This window comes from Tachypleus tridentatus, chromosome 7, assembly GCF_004210375.1.
Source record: "Tachypleus tridentatus isolate NWPU-2018 chromosome 7, ASM421037v1, whole genome shotgun sequence".
Classification (NCBI taxonomy): domain Eukaryota; kingdom Metazoa; phylum Arthropoda; class Merostomata; order Xiphosura; family Limulidae; genus Tachypleus; species Tachypleus tridentatus.
In genome coordinates, this window is record NC_134831.1 from 127,339,414 (window position 1) to 127,356,473 (window position 17,060).

Here is a 17,060-nt window from a genome sequence, read left to right on the forward strand (position 1 = left end):
GTTTTCGTGTTTAAATACTTGAAGCTATTACAGACTGCGTGAGCTAAAGCTGTTAGTGTCATTGCTCGTTACTAGTTAGATAAATATGACGCTTGTTAGAGCAGTTATTTCATGTCTGAGACTAAAGGATATTATTATATATAAACTCCTTGTTCTGTTTATAATCCCTCTTTTGTTACTGTTCAAACAAAGATGAGACACGGTTTTAACTTGTGTTCATTGTAAGTGTATAAAACATTTGTTCGGATGTAATTTTTGTTAATTTTGTAATCATCTGTTTACAATCTAATTAGGCCCAGCATGGCCAGATGATTAAGGCACTCGACTCGTAATCCAAGGATCGCGGGTTCGAATCCCCGGTCGCACCGAACATGCTAGCCCTTTTAGCCGTAGGGGCGTTATAATGTGACGACCAATCCCTCTATTCGTTGGTGAAAGAACAGCCCGAAAGTTGGCAGTGGAGGGTGATGACTAGCTGCCTTACCTCTAGTCTTACACTGCTATAGCTGCCTTACCTCTAGTCTTACACTGCTAAATTAGGGACGGCTAGCGCTGATATCCCTAGTGTAGCTTTGCGCGAAATTCGAAACAAATCAAACAACGTAATTAATCTAGCGGAACCACAAAAAAATAATTTATTTTATCTTATATTCGAAAAATAGGTATTATTTTATCCAATTTTCGAAGAGGAAGTGAGAAGTTGTTTGTTAATTTTTGCGCAGAGTTACTCGACAGATGTTCATCATTTAGAAATGACAGACTCTGAGGAATGTAGTTAGTGTTCTTTTCAACGAAAAGTAGGACAAACTGTAACATTATAACTCCCTCGAGGTTGAAAGATTTCGATCCTGCAAATCGAGCGCACTCATACCAACAGGCCATGCCAGGTACAGATATAAGGAGAGAGCGATTTTAATAGCATTATGAAAATAAAAAATTAATATTCTGAGTTCTGTGTGTATGTGTGAATTCAATTATTGAATGCGTGCACCCATCTCCAGACTGAATCATTTCTATAAAACCATAATTTTCATTATAAAGGCGAGAGACATTAAAATATTTTACATCCCAAGGTAAAACTTGAAACTTGTTTATTTGTTAACATGAATGCCAGTGGTTCATCCGCACGAACAGGTTTAGAAACACGGTTCTGATTCTGGTGTGAATCTATAATTATATTATTAGCGTAAAAGTAGTGTACGGGTTTTCATAATGTATTGCAATACGTGAAACGAGAATAGTTAGAAAAATCTTAAGTGTCACTGTCATAATTTTAAAAGAATATACACCTGGAAAATACATGGCTAACGTATACATGAAAAAACGTAAACTTTGTTTGAAGTACAACCAACACTGTGCTTTGTTAAATAGTTTGACCTATCTTAAATGTGCACACAAACGTGATTCCCTTAGACAATTTGCACAAAACGATGGGTGGGGCCTTGCAAAGTTTCGATATTCTGGTCTTTTATTCACTCCAGAGCATCGGAGTAAACTTGTTTTATATATATGACTGTTTGCCAGAAATTCAAAAAGAATTAAACACTTCATGACAGTCGAAATGAAATAGACAATTAATTGAAGGTTTTCGAAACCTGAGTTCAATCAAATCAACGAACTGCACACATAACAAAACTACTTCTGTACTTTTGTAAAGAAATAATAAACATCTCATCAAAGGTGACGTTTCAGTAAACGTATAGTATTGCTTTGTATTGTTTTACTCTTTATATGAACAAATAAATCAGCAGCTGTGCTACATTATGTTCTACCAGTAAATCTCCAGATAACACAATGACTCATTAAAACTTTGTTTCATTTGCTCTGTTATAGCTTCTCTGTGTTTGTGTTTATAGCAAAGCTAGTAAGTTTCTGTGCCCTCTCCCTATAATCACCGACTAGAAGAAAGACAGTTAATCAGAAGCACTCTACCACCAACAGTCGACATTAGGGAATTGACCGTCACTTTTATTACACACCCACAGCTGCAAAATGCAAGAAATATTTCGTTGTATCACCGGTGTTCGCGTGTGCCTTACCGCCTCCGATCCGTACCCGTAACGTCTCAAAAAGAGAAATTAAAAAATGTTTTAGACAATTAATTGAACGCTACAAAAAAAACAACTCATTCGCACTAGAATTTCAATATCAAAAACATGTTTATGTAAAGGAAATTTCAGAATAAATTTTATTAAATATCTTGGCTTGAAAAGTAAGTGAATATAAATAAATACTTTGATCTTAATATTTTTTTCGTGTTAAATAAATTTTGTTTCCCGCGAATAAAGGATAAATAAAATTTCAATTAACTATGTTTATTTAGGATATTCGTTGCTTCGACTGGATAAATGTCTTAGCAGCATTAGAAATTTATTTCTCAAACAATTAAAGAAATAGTTACTCTAGGCTGTCCGGCATGGCCACGTGATTAGGACACTCAACTCGTTATCTTAGAGTCGCGGATTCGAATTCCCGTCACAATAAAAATGCTCGTCCTTTCAGTCTTGGGAACATCTAAATGTGACGGTCAATCCCACTATTCGTTGATAAAAGAGTAGCTCAAGAGTTGGCGGTGGGTGGTGATGACTAGCTGCCTTCCCTTTAGTCTTACACTGCTAAATTAGGGACGGCTATCGTAGAGAGCCCTCTAGTAGCTTCGGGCAAAATTAAAAAATGAAAAAAGAAGTTTCAGTTATCATGATTTTAAAATAATGACAGCAACACTAGTGGTTTACTTTTTTCTAGGTTCGTTCTCAAACTTTGGAAACTGTAAAAATAATGTATGTATAAATAATAAAATCAATAGATGGAAATCATTTATTAGATGCATGAGGATCCATTTCTTCAGATCTTAAGATAAAAAAGTAACTGATGGCCTTTGTTCAATTTAAATTGGATTCTTTCGCAAATTTAGTGCAACCTCAAACAGCGTCTATATCTTATTATCTTATCAATTATCGGAAACAATAAAAGTATTGTGAAGAAACAGAGCCGTTTACAAGAAGTCTTGACTAACTGGTTAGGGTCTGTATGTAGGCTTACTATCTTCTAAGGGAGTGCCTTTAAATGATTGTGTAAGCTGTACGTATTATCATACGTCACAACGTGTTATCTTTGTCAGTTGTTTGGAAAAGACATTGGAAACACAAAAAAGCTATTCCTAAGATTACAAAACCTCTTTGTTCAAGTGGCTCAAAGGATGGCCTTTCATCTTCAGGAGCAAACAGACGTACAATAGGTAAAAAATTGTTCTTACGCCTGATGAAGCGTTTTGCTGTTGCAAAGTACTTAAACCAAGCTATACGGTTTTTATGAAGTTTCAAATTCTTACTCTTTTATTGATTTTAGATCCATACACTTAAAAAAAAATATAAAATTTGTTTTTTTACGGTTTCCTTCAGTTTGTATCTTTATGTGGGTTAACCAAATGTACAAGCTCTTTAATTAAGGAAAATCTTATTCTTCTAGCCCTAAACATGTTATTATACAATTAACGATATCTGCTTGGAATCCACACGTATGATAAAAAATATACTGATTAGAACTTTTACCTTAAAAAGGTTTTTATATTATATTCGGGGTACATTTGCACGTGCATAACACCCATTATACCCATGTACAATTTTTACCTTTCCATTTCATGCCTTTTGTCAGCTACGTAGCCCTCGACTTCAGAATTTTTATTTACAATGTCCCTGTACGTTTAGCCTTTATGTTTTCTCCCATTTAAAGTCTCTTATGCATACGGTTTATCATTGAATGCCAGAACACGTTTTCATTACCCGCTTATACAATGTACATAAAAATGTATTTAACTTTGTTTTGGAAATCACCTTGAAAATTATTAGAATCCGGAAGATATAGTGCATAAGTGTATTTTTTTATAACCAACTTCTGATCTATTGTCAGAGGGTTTACTAAGATAGGGTTAATTAATAACAGTTTGAAATGCTTAAAACACAAAAACAACAATATATTTCTATAAAAGCATTTATAGACAACAGAGATAGTTAAAACAAAATTTGCCAATTTCGCTTGAGAACTGACTCCTGATGAATTTAGAGACTTGTATCTGTTGAAGCAACATACTTCGAAAATGTAGTTATTTATTTTCTTACACAAATGAATTTTTATTATTTTAACATTGTGTAATTGTTAAACTTCGAATATTCATAAACTTATAAATCTATGTTAGGCCCGGTATGGCTGGGTGGTTAAGGCACTCAACTCGCAATATGAGGAGCTGTGGACTCGAAACCGTGCCCCACCAAACATGCTCTCCTTTTCAGTGGTGGGTTCGTTACAATGTGACGGTAAATCCCACTATTCCTTAGTAAAGGAGTAGCCCAAGGTTTGGCGGAAGGTGGTGATGACAAGCGACCTTCCCTCTAGTCTACTACTGCTCAAATTAAGAACTGCTAGCCCAGATAGCTCTCGTACAGCTTTATGTGAAACTCGAAACAAAACAAGCCAAACAAATTTCCCTGAAGAAGAAAGGTTCATTTGGTTCATAAGAAACAACATTAAGTTTCACTTATGGTGTAATAAAACGTGGCATTGTTTTTAACCCGAAAACATTTACAAGTATTTTGAATAAAAAACTATTTAATTGCCCAAATTTTCATTTCAGAAATTTTTATAGTTAAATGATTGGAACTCCATTGAACTTTAATAACTCACAATATTCAATATATACACACAAGAACAATTAAAACAATAGTTTTGATCGGTTTGTTCAACAGAAATGTTAAAACTACGTGCTTGCAAAGCACAAATCAAGCTCAAAACAAAAGGTTCATTTTGTATTGTTTCAATGCAAAGTTACAGAATGGGATACTTGGATTGTGGCCACAATGGGAAATCGAACCTCAGAGTTTAGAACTGTAAGACAGCAAACGTACCGTTGATCCACAGGGACACAATACTTTGTGTTCAGGGAAAGAGTTATTGCAACGTGACTGTAAAGTCACGGATATGGGAAACTGTCGTCTCTCGATAGTGTTTTCATGTGATTAATTACAAATTGCGAAGGAATTCTTCTCGGTCCCCAATAATACATATAGTTTTTAAATATCACAGCATTTTGACTGTTCGTGTCTGCTAGGTTTCCTTTGTTTTCAAAGAAATCAATGCGTTCAAGTTAATACACGCTTAAATGTCTTACGGTACTACAAAAATATTTTTCAGACGCCTTTATGTCCTCACATTAAAAAAAAATAATTAAAAACGTAATCAGCATTTGACTTTATGACATCACAACCGACAGGTTTCACTGATATTCACTCCCATAAATAATAAATAGCTCCTGCAAAATGATACATGAAGTCAATAACTTTAAAGCTAATGCTCGATGTTTGTTGTCGTTGTTTGTTTTGAATTTCGCACAAAGCTACACGAGGGCTATCTGCGCTAGCCGTCCCTAATTTAGCAGTGTAAGGCTAGAGGGAAGGTAAATAGTCATCACCACCCACCACCAACTCTTGGACTACTCTTTTACCAACGAATAGTGGGATTGACCGTCACATTATAACGCCCCCACAGCTGAAAGGAGGAGCATGTTTGGCGCGACGGGGATGCGAGCCCGCGACCCTCAGATTACGAGTCGCACGCCTTAACACGCTTGGCCATGCTGGGCCCTAATGCTCGAAAGAAATATTTATAACACTTCTTATATGCATTGTTGGTGGAAAATGTTATTTTATTTTACATAGCGCAATGTGTGTGTAAGGTTAATGGTCAGTTTCTTTATTGATGGACCGTTATTCTGAATACTTTCATTCATGCAGTAATAAGTAGAAAAACATGGTCCATATATAATTATCCAGAAGTTAATCAAAAACGAAATTCTACTTAGATCCAAAAATTGAAACAATTACACTAATTAAAAACCGTTATGATTTTTTTCAACAACAAACGTCCACTTGGACACATATTCTACGGTCCATTGCTAGAATAGTAGATAGGCTTAGAACAGTCAGTGATTCCTATTTTTACTCAAAGATATTCCTATCTATCTTAACGTTGCACAACTTTTTCGTTACAAGTAACATTGATAAACGATATCTATAAGGCGCCTTGAGGATATATGTTACAGGAATATGTAATAACCAAATCTAGAGTCTCGGTTATAAACTCTGCTACTGTTATGCATAAAACAAATCACAGCTCTGTTCAGTTCCAGGGGACATGAAGTAGCCTGGTTGTTATGGCACTCGAGTCGAAATATGAGGGGGTTGCTGGATGGATTACCTTCAGTGAACATGCTAGCTATTTCATCCGTGTTATCGTTATAAAGTGATGGTTATGCCGCTGTTAGTTTTGTTTAATACACTCGAATCGTTGTTTATCTTGTACAGTATGTCGCTGTTAGTTTTGTTTAATACACTCGAATCGTTGTTTATCTTGTACAGTATGTCGCTGTTAGTTTTGTTTAATACACTCGAATCGTTGTTTATCTTGTACAGTATGCCGCTGTTAGTTTTATTTAATACACTCGAATCGTTATTTTGTACAGTATGCCGCTGTTAGTTTTGTTTAATACGCTCGAATCGTTATTTTGTATAGTATGCCGCTGTTAGTTTTGTTTAAAACACTCGAATCGTTATTTTGTACAGTATGCCGCTGTTAGTTTTGTTTAATACACTCGAATCGTTATTTTGTACAGTATGGTGTTAGTTTTGTTTAAAACACTCAAATCGTTATTTTGTACAGTATGCCGCTGTTAGTTTTGTTTAAAACACTCGAATCGTTATTTTGTACAGTATGGTGTTAGTTTTGTTTAAAACACTCGAATCGTTATTTTGTACAGTGTGGTGTTAGTTTTGTTTAATACACTCGAATCGTTATTTTGTACAGTATGGTGTTAGTTTTGTTTAATACACTCGAATCGTTATTTTGTACAGTATGGGGGCCTGGCATGGCCAAGCGCGTAAGGCGTGCGACTCGTAATCCGAGGGTCGCGGGTTCACGCCCGAGTCGTGCTAAACATGCTCGCCCTCCCAACCGTGGGGGCGTATAATGTGACGGTCAATCCCACTATTCGTTGGTAAAAGAGTAGCCCAAGAGTTGGCGGTGGGTGGTGATGACTAGCTGCCTTCCCTCTCGTCTTACACTGCTAAATTAGGGACGGCTAGCACAGATAGCCCTCGAGTAGCTTTGTGCGAAATTCCAAAAAAACAAAATTGTACAGTATCGGTGTTAGTTTTGCTTAAAACACTCGAATCGTTATTTTGTACAGTATGGTTGTTGTTGTTGTTTTGAATTAAGCACAAAGTTACACAATGGGCTACCTGTGCTGTGCCCACCACGGGTATCGAAACCCGGATTTTAGCGTGTAAGTCCGCAGACATACTGCTGAGCCACTGGGGGGCTGTATAGTATGGTGTTGGTTTTGTTTAATGCACTCGAATCGTTATTTTGTACAGTATGCCGCTGTTAGTTTTGTTTAATACACTCCAATACACTCGTTGTTTTGTACAGTATGGTGTTAGTTTTGTTTAATACACTAGAATCGTTATTTTGTACAGTATGGTGTTAGTTTTGTTTAATGCACTCGAATCGTTATTTTGTACAGTATGGTGTTAGTTTTGTTTAATGCACTCGAATCGTTATTTTGTACAGTACGCCGCTGTTAGTTTTGTTTAATACACTCCAATACACTCGTTGTTTTGTACAGTATGGTGTTAGTTTTGTTTAATGCACTCGAATCGTTATTTTGTACAGTATGCCGCTGTTAGTTTTGTTTAATACACTCCAATACACTCGTTGTTTTGTAAAGTATGGTGTTAGTTTTGTTTAATACACTCCAATCGTTATTTTGTACAGTATGCCGATGATAGTTTTTTACATACAATATACCCGAATTGTTGCTTGTTTTGTTCTGTTTAGTAAGATGAGTCGCCGGCTGTAGATAACTGTTTCAAACATTAACTTATACACCACAAGCCTTGTTATTTCGTATTTTTGCTTGAGAATATTTGCATCTTACAAAGTGGCTTGAATCAAATAAAAGCTCATTTCGCATTAAAAAAAATCATGCAAAACAAAAAACTGAAACATACGAGTTCCTAAATAGAGAAGAAACATTATAAACATGTTCATTTAGTTTTACAGACTTGATGTTTTATTTTGCCATTAGCTTTATTAGTAGACAGAGATAAATAAACGAAGTACAACGACGCCTAATTTTATAGCTATAGATTATGATTCACCCATTCAAGAAACAGGGAACTCTAGTCCGTTTCGAGTCTGTCTGGACCTTCACTTTTATAATTGCCCTTATGACGCCTTTGAGACTGTTATCCTTCTGTAATCTACAGTAAATTCAACGTTTTGATGAACTCGTGAGAAAACCTACTGATTTGAGTCATATGTTAGTGTTAGGTCATTAAGCAGTCATTAACTGAAGTACTAATAGAAAATTCGATTGTTCTTCTTTACAGAGACGTTATCATTGTAATCTGTTTAACATTAACAGTGAAATAGGTCGTAAGAATCGTCCTCACGCTCACTGAACCTAATCCGTCTTAGTTATTGTGAAAATGAATGGGGGTTCGTATAAAATCTATCGTCCAATCCTTATTTACACATGTTCATCAACATAGAAACTTTACAATATTCGCATTATTACCAAGTCTTGTCATGTTAGTATCCTAATGATCTAGGGACTAAAATATTCGCTTTACAAGTTGGTTTGTTATGTTAGTAACCTGCCCATCAACTGCTTGTTTACCATACGGTTTGATTTGGTAATAGCTATATATTTTATTTAATGGTTGTGACAGTTGACGTCACGCAAGTCGAGTTACTTACTCAGCAGGTACATCTGAAAACAACCGTATAGACGTAATATATAATTCAAACAGATAAGCTAAACGGGAAAGTTTACTTACTAGGGAATAAAAACACCATTGTATTTGACCAGAAGTGACATAATGTCAATGGTCCGAGAAAGGCGTAAGTGCATCCTTAAAATAACCTATTCTACGAGATGTTTAATATATTCTGTCATCTTGTTTTCTGGTATGTTTCTTTTACGTGAAAGACTTACTGTTATGCATAATATTTTTTTAAATTAATGATTTATGGAAACAAAAACATTATGAACATTACGGTTTAATAATGTTTAGATAAAACTACCCTTCAGAGGTCGCGTTAATGTTTTATTTGTTTTATTTTTAATGCAGATGTATACAACAGACTATCTGTACTCTGTCCACCACGAAAAATAAAGTCCTGGAGTTTAATGACGTAAGACCGTAAACGTACCATTAACCCCCTGGTGTACACGCTAAAATCAGGCAAAAAAAAACAAAAAGAAGTCTTGTTTTGGTTATTTTAAGTCAACGGTTTTGCTAAAGTTAATGACGTAGCTGACAAGATGTATTTAATTGATTGTTACAATTGCTGATTGATTAAATCAGCAACATAAAATTTGGATTGTAATTACTTAGTTTATCTGCTTCTGTTTCTATATATATATATATATATTACAGTCAAATTTACCCCTAGATTTAAAAAAACAACAACAGACAATTAGAGTTTTTTTTTTATAATCTACTTGCAATAATGATTGTAAATTCCACACTTGTGGAATTAATCACATACCACTGTCTACCTGTGACCTACTGCGGGTTTTATTCCTTTGCGAGGGTATTTACAAAATAGAATTTATACGTATGTTATCTACTTTGATTGGTTCACATATTTTTATAAATAATAATTTTGAAGCCGCAGTATTGTGGCAGATACCATACAATACCCTCTGTTATAAAAAACATACCTCTATTATATAGAGCATATTCCTGTTATATAGAATGTATCTCTATTATACAGAGCACATTTGGCCCGGCATGGCCAAGCGTGTTAAGGCGTGCGACTCGTAATCTGAGGGTCGCGGGTTCGAATCCCGGTCGCACCAAACATTCTCGCCCTTTCAGCCGTGGGGGCGTTATAATGTGACTATCAATCCCACTATTCGTTGGTAAAAGAGTAGTCCAAGAGTTGGCAGTGGGTGGTGATGACTAGTTGCCTTCCCTCTATTCTTACACTGCTAAATTAGGGACGACTAGCGCAGATAGCCATCGAGTAGCTTTGTGCAAAATTCAAAACAAACAAACAAGCGTTTCAATCTGAAAATAAATAGTCTTATACCAGTCTTATATTCACTTCATTGTTCCAGAACTGAGTTTGAAACTTGCAGACTTACTTCTCCAGTCGGGTCTTTGAACGTGTATTTATTGCGGCCTGTTTAAATTAACCCAGGAAATATTATCCTTCTAATGTGCTCATAGTTTGCGAAATATTGTAAAATGCTCCATTCTGAAACCACAAGTTAGAATGCTTTGATTTTTTATCACCAGGCTAGAGATAAAATTATTGTTTTATTCTGAATGTTCTAGTTCTACAAGTTTGTTTTGAATTTCGCGCAAAGCTACACGAGGACTATCTGCGCTAGTCGTCCCTAATTCAGCAGTGTAAGATTAAAAAGAAGGCAGCGAGTCATCACCACCCATCACCAATTCTTGGGCTATTCTTTTACCAACGAGTAGTTGTTATTGACCGTCACCTTATAACGCCCCCACGGCTGAGAGGGCGAACATGTTTGGTGTGACGGGAAATAATTTTTATCATATGAACTAATAATTTGACAAACATACCATTGTTGTTAGTCGTTTAATCATATGTTGTGATGTCTACCCTGGTCTCTGTTATTAAATATACTTTTAAGCATAAATGAGTTTTTCCTTGTTTATTTGTTACGATTCTCAGAGCTATGCAATGGGTTATATGTGATTTCCCTATCGCGGTTATCGAAACTGGAATCCCTATAAGCTTTGAGACTTACCGTTAAGCCACCGGAAGCACATAAATGAGGTACTTTTGTTGGAGAGTGCGCGCTTAAAGAAAGAGATAATTCATATTTCATTACCTCTTTGAATTGGAGAATTTAAAGTTCCAATGACTGGTAAATTTTAGTAATACTAATGTTTCCTTTTTGTTTAATTATTTTATTAAAATCCTTCCAGGGGTGAATTAGAAATTAACATGATTATTATTATTTTTTACGTTCACTAATGTCTTCCTGTAATTTGTTAACAATAGGCTTGTCCTATGGAGTTCGCCTGTTCGGGCTGTGAACCTGAAGATACAAGGTTCGTGACTTGTTGCTGTAAAAATACAATCTGCATTTTGGGTGCGTAGGTACGATATAAGGGTTTTGTTTTGAATTTCGCGCAAAGCTACAAGAGGGCTATCTGCGCTAGCCGTCCCTAATTGAGCAGTGCAAGACCAGAGGGAAGCCAGCTAGTCATCACCACCCACCGCCAACTCTTGGGCTACTCTTTTACCCACGAATAGTGGGATTGACCGTAACATTATAACGCCCCCACGGCTGAAAGAGCCAGCATGTTTGGTTCAACCGGGGTTTGAACCCGCGACCCTCGCATTACGAGTCCAGTACCTTAACCACCTGGCCATATTGGGCCGCGACATAAGGGTGGCTGACATATCCCATTAATCAGTTAGACAAAAGTTAATGATTATTTCGGTTGACTATCTGCCTTCCTTATAGTTTACCAACTGAAAATTAGGGTCAGATATACGTAGACAAACCTTATATATCTTTCCTGCGAAAAATCTAAAACAAAGAGAAAAATGTAATACGTAACACTTAAAATATATGCATATTATAAAATGTTTCGTAATGAGAAAGTATAGTTTACTGTGAAGGTAAAATAAACGTACGATATGTTAACTGCTGGCTAATTTATCCGACAAAGTGAAATACAGTTCATATAAAAAAACAAAGCAACAGAGAAAATACAGTTATATTTATACTAAAACAGACGTCATACTGTGTGCTTAATTAGGAATGTTAATAAGTGTTTCCCAACTTAAATAAATATGTTGATAGAATTTCACTGTAGGATAAACATGAAAAGTGCATAAAATTCAACCAGAAACAGCTGAGAAAAGCAAAAAACATGTATGTACGACTTCACTAACAAACACACAACTAATAGTTGGTTAAGTTGTATCAAACGAACAGATCCATCTTTAAATCTACTCTCACTCAATATTAACTCTCTTAAATTATTAAAACTAAAACACTCGCAGAGTTTTTTTTTTATTAATATTTACATTTGTACTTCAGAGTATACACGCAAAGCTGCACAATGGCGTTCTGTGCAAAGTCGATCCTAATTTTACTCAATAGACCTCAAGAAAATCAACTAATCAAACTATCGTCAACTCTTTAGTTATTCATATCTGTCCAGATAGTAGGTTTAGATTATCACACTTATAGAGACATCACCCCAACTCTTTAGTTATTCACATCTGTCCAGATAGTAGGTTTAGATTATCACACTTGTAGGGACATTGCCCCAACTCTTTAGTTATTCATATCTGTCGAGATAGTAGGTTTAGATTATCACACTTGTAGGGACATTACCCCAACTCTTTAGTTACTCGTATCTGTCCAGATTGTAGGTTTAGACTGTCATGCTTATAGGGACATTACCCCAACTCTTTAGTTACTCGTATCTGTCCAGATTGTAGGTTTAAACTGTCACGCTTATAGGGACATTACCCCAACTCTTTAGTTATTCACATCTGTCCAGATAGTAGATTTAGATTATCACACTTGTAGAGACATCGCCCCAACTCTTTAGTCATTCACATCTGTCCAGATAGTAGGTTTAGATTATCACACTTATAGGGACATTACCCCAACTCTTTAGTTATTCATATCTTTCTAGATAGTAGGTTTAGACTGTTACACTTATAGATATATCACCCCAACTCTTTAGTTATTCATATCTGTCCAGATAGTAGGTTTAGACTATCACGCTTATAGGGACATCACCCCAACTCTTTAGTTACTCGTATCTGTCCAGATTGTGGGTTTGGATACCATTTCTAACTCTTTAGTTACTCATACCTGTTCAAGTAGTGAGGTTAGACTGTAACATCTATGAAGCACTCACTGCCCCAAGTGTGGTGTGCATTTGTGCGGCAACGAGACACGAACCGTGAGCCCTCGGATTCGTAATCCAGTAACACTCATCTGTAGGCCACAACTAGCCCTGTCTGTAGTAGCACGTTAACCTACATATATTTTTATATATATATGTGTGTATATATATAGATATATAAATGAGCACTTACTCTTCCAATCATTACAAGTCATTCGTGTTATAATTCCTATATAATTGTGATAACATCTATTTAAAATTAACTTGGCACATGTGTAATGGCTGGCCAACTTTTTAACGTGTGTTTTATTTGGCAAGATGCCAACAACCATATGACACTCTATCCGTTTCATGTTTGTGAGTGTTTATTTAACCTTCTATTTATATATTTGTCGTAGACTGACACAATAACCCATTTGTCGTACGGTTATGGAATACACGTATCTTCGTTCTTCAGTTTCGTCTGATTATCGGTTTGTGACGTCACCCTCTTAATTAATGGCATATACGACTACTGTTTAGATTATTTTTTTATTAAATATTCATTCCATTTCGCATTTCCTTCATCTAGTTTATTTCTCCGTTAGAATGTGGATTATTATGTGTGTGATCATTTCAGATATTTTCGTCCATTTCGGTTAGCCGAATATCAGTCTATTTTATGATTGTATCTTCACTTAATTCACAGTTATTGTATATAACGAGTCATTTGTGTACGAAATTGTCAGTCAATCTCATGATCATATTCCAGCTTGTTGCTCACATCCTCGTCTATAGTTATATTTAAAAAATAATGACGTGTTTGATAACTGTCCATTTAGTTCATTATCCTGTCGGTCGGTCCACACATTTCTCTACTTGTTTAATTGTTGTTATCCTAATTTTCCATATAGTTCATTATCCTGTCGGTCGGTCCACACATTTCTCTACTTGTCTAATTGTTGTTATCCTAATTTTCCATATAGTTCATTATCCTGTCGGTCGGTCCACACATTTCTCTACTTGTCTAATTGTTGTTATCCTAATTTTCCACCTAGTTCATTATCCTGTCAGTCGGTCCACACATTTCTCTACTTGTCTAAATGTTACCATCGTAATTTTCCATTTGGTTCATTATCCTGTCGGTCGGTCCACACATTTCTCTACTTGTCTAATTGTTGTTATCCTAATTTTCCATATAGTTCATTATCCTGTCGGTCGGTCCACATTTCTCTACTTGTCTAATTGTTGTTATCCTAATTTTCCATATAGTTCATTATCCTGTCGGTCGGTCCACACATTTCTCTACTTGTCTAATTGTTGTTATCCTAATTTTCCACCTAGTTCATTATCCTGTCAGTCGGTCCACACATTTCTCTACTTGTCTAAATGTTACCATCGTAATTTTCCATTTGGTTCATTATCCTGTCGGTCGGTCCACACATTTCTCTACTTGTCTAATTGTTGTTATCCTAATTTTCCATATAGTTCATTATCCTGTCGGTCGGTCCACACATTTCTCTACTTGTTTAATTGTTGTTATCCTAATTTTCCATATAGTTCATTATCCTGTCGGTCGGTCCACACATTTCTCTACTTGTCTAATTGTTGTTATCCTAATTTTCCACCTAGTTCATTATCCTGTCAGTCGGTCCACACATTTCTCTACTTGTCTAAATGTTACCATCGTAATTTTCCATTTGGTTCATTATCCTGTCGGTCGGTCCACACATTTCTCTACTTGTCTAATTGTTGTTATCCTAATTTTCCATTTGGTTCATTATCCTGTCAGTCGGTCCACACATTTCTCTACTTGTCTAAATGTTACCATCGTAATATTCCATTTGGTTCATTATCCTGTCGGTCGGTCCACACATTTCTCTACTTGTCTAATTGTTGTTATCCTAATTTTCCATTTGGTTCATTATCCTGTCAGTCGGTCCACACATTTCTCTACTTGTCTAAATGTTACCATCGTAATTTTCCATTTGGTTCATTATCCTGTCGGTCGGTCCACACATTTCTCTACTTGTCTAATTGCTGTTATCCTAATTTTCCATTTGGTTCATTATCCTGTCGGTCGATTCACACATTTCTCTACTTGTCTAATTGTTGCTACCCTAATTTTCCATTTGGTTCATTATCCTGTCAGTCGGTCCACACATTTCTCTACTTGTCTAAATGTTACCATCCTAATTTTCCATTTGGTTCATTATCCTGTCAGTCGGTCCACACATTTCTCTACTTGTCTAAATGTTACCATCCTAATTTTCCATTTGGTTCATTATCCTGTCAGTCGGTTCACACATTTCTCTACTTGTCTAAATGTTACCATCATAATTTTCCATTTGGTTCATTATCCTGTCGGTCGATTCACACATTTCTCTACTTGTCTAATTGTTGTTACCCTAATTTTCCACTTAGTCCATTATTCTGTTGGTCGGTTCACACATTTCTTTACTTGTCTAAATTTACCATCCTAATTTTTCATTTGGTTCATTATCCTGTCGGTCGGATCACACATTTCTCTACTTGTCAAATTTTTACCATCCTAATTTTTCATTTGGTTCATTATCCTGACGGTCGGTTCACACATTTCTCTACTTGTCTAATTGTTGTTATCCTAATTTTCCACCTAGTTCATTATCCTATCGGTCAGTTCACACATTTCTCTACTTGTCTAAATGTTACCATCGTAATTTTCCATTTGGTTCATTATCCTGTCGGTCGGTTCACACATTTCTCTACTTGTCTAAATGTTGTTATCCTGATATATGGCTATAACTTTAAATACGCTATTTGAACCTTATCCACTATATCTACTTTAATAAGGCTGACACTTTTCTTTATGGTAGGTAACTTTGATAATTAATTTGACTTTTATTTCAATAGTTTGTTTATCGCTGAACTTTCCTTTCTTTTCAGACCTCGCATAATCTTCATTTGACTGCTCTAGTTATCTACTGACCCATTAATTGACAGCAGTATCTATCTGTTCATATCCTGTAATTTACGTCTCAGTAAACTAGACAGTCCTAACTTATGCTGTATAATGCGTCAGTCGACTGATATAAGCTATTTAAATACCATTCAAAACTTTATTATGACTGTTGTTTATAGGGTTATGTTTTGTTTGTCTGTCTGTGTTCCACCTAACGGTCTGTTCATTGTTTCTTGTAATTACTGACATGACTAAATTAGGTTTGGTTTGTTTTGAATTTCACGCAAAGCTACTCAAGGGCTATCTGCGCTAGTCATCCCTAATTTAGCAGCGTAAGACTAGAGGGAAGGCAGCTAGTCATCACCACCCACCCCCAACTCTTGGGCCACTCTTTTACCAACGAATAGTGGGATTGACCGTCACTTTATAACGCCCCCACGGTTGAAAAGGCGAGCATGTTTGGCGCAACGGAGATGCGAACCCGCGACCCTCAGAGTACGAGTCACACGCCTTAACACGCCTGGCCATGCCGGGCCCTCTTGAGAGAAGAAATGAAAGAATAATTTTGATTTAAGTAAAGTCTTTAGCAGTGGTTCCTAATATCTGTTGGTCTGAGGCTCTCTTTATGTGAATAATAAAGTTTGAGGCTCCCTCCAACCTAAAAAATTGCCCAAAAGTGATTTATCAATTTCAAAAAGAGTAAAAAAAAACACCTGATGAGCTTTAGTTATATCTATGAAATACTTTTTCTATTAAATTGCATATTTGTAATTTAATGTGGACGCTTTTCTCATCAATGCACGTGCATTATAATTAGACCATTGGAAATTTATTTTTGGGTTACATTTGAAGACTGCTGGTCAATTAAATACACACTTAGTGTTATGTAACATTATTCAATTTTTGTTTTAAAATATGAAGTTACCTCTTAACTTCATTATTAAGATTAATAATAAACGATAAAAAAATGTAGAACTAAATTTTTATTTACAAATTAATATAGAAGTTGAACTAAAATAAAACATAGCGATCCCCCAGAAAAAGCTTGAAGACCCCCCAAAGAGGCTAAGGCTCCAACTAGGGAAACACTGCTCTATAAAACTCTTTTAAATAAAATCATATTGCGAACATTTCTATTGTACATTTAGTTGTAGTGATTTTGT

The 17,060-nt window shown here is 35.7% G+C and overlaps 1 protein-coding gene across 3 annotated transcripts in view; it reads left to right on the plus strand.

The window, feature by feature from the left end:
- LOC143256554 (Krueppel-like factor 7) overlaps positions 1-17,060 on the plus strand; it is a 132,347-nt gene that overhangs the window by 80,536 nt on the left and 34,751 nt on the right. The window contains exon 1 of one of the 3 annotated variants that reach the window (XM_076513914.1): positions 3,132-3,238. The exons of the other annotated variants lie outside the window; for them this stretch is intronic. The gene's annotated coding sequence lies outside the window, so the exon portion shown is untranslated. Of the gene's footprint in view, positions 1-3,131; positions 3,239-17,060 lie in introns of those variants that run through there. 3 annotated transcript variants of the gene reach the window in all.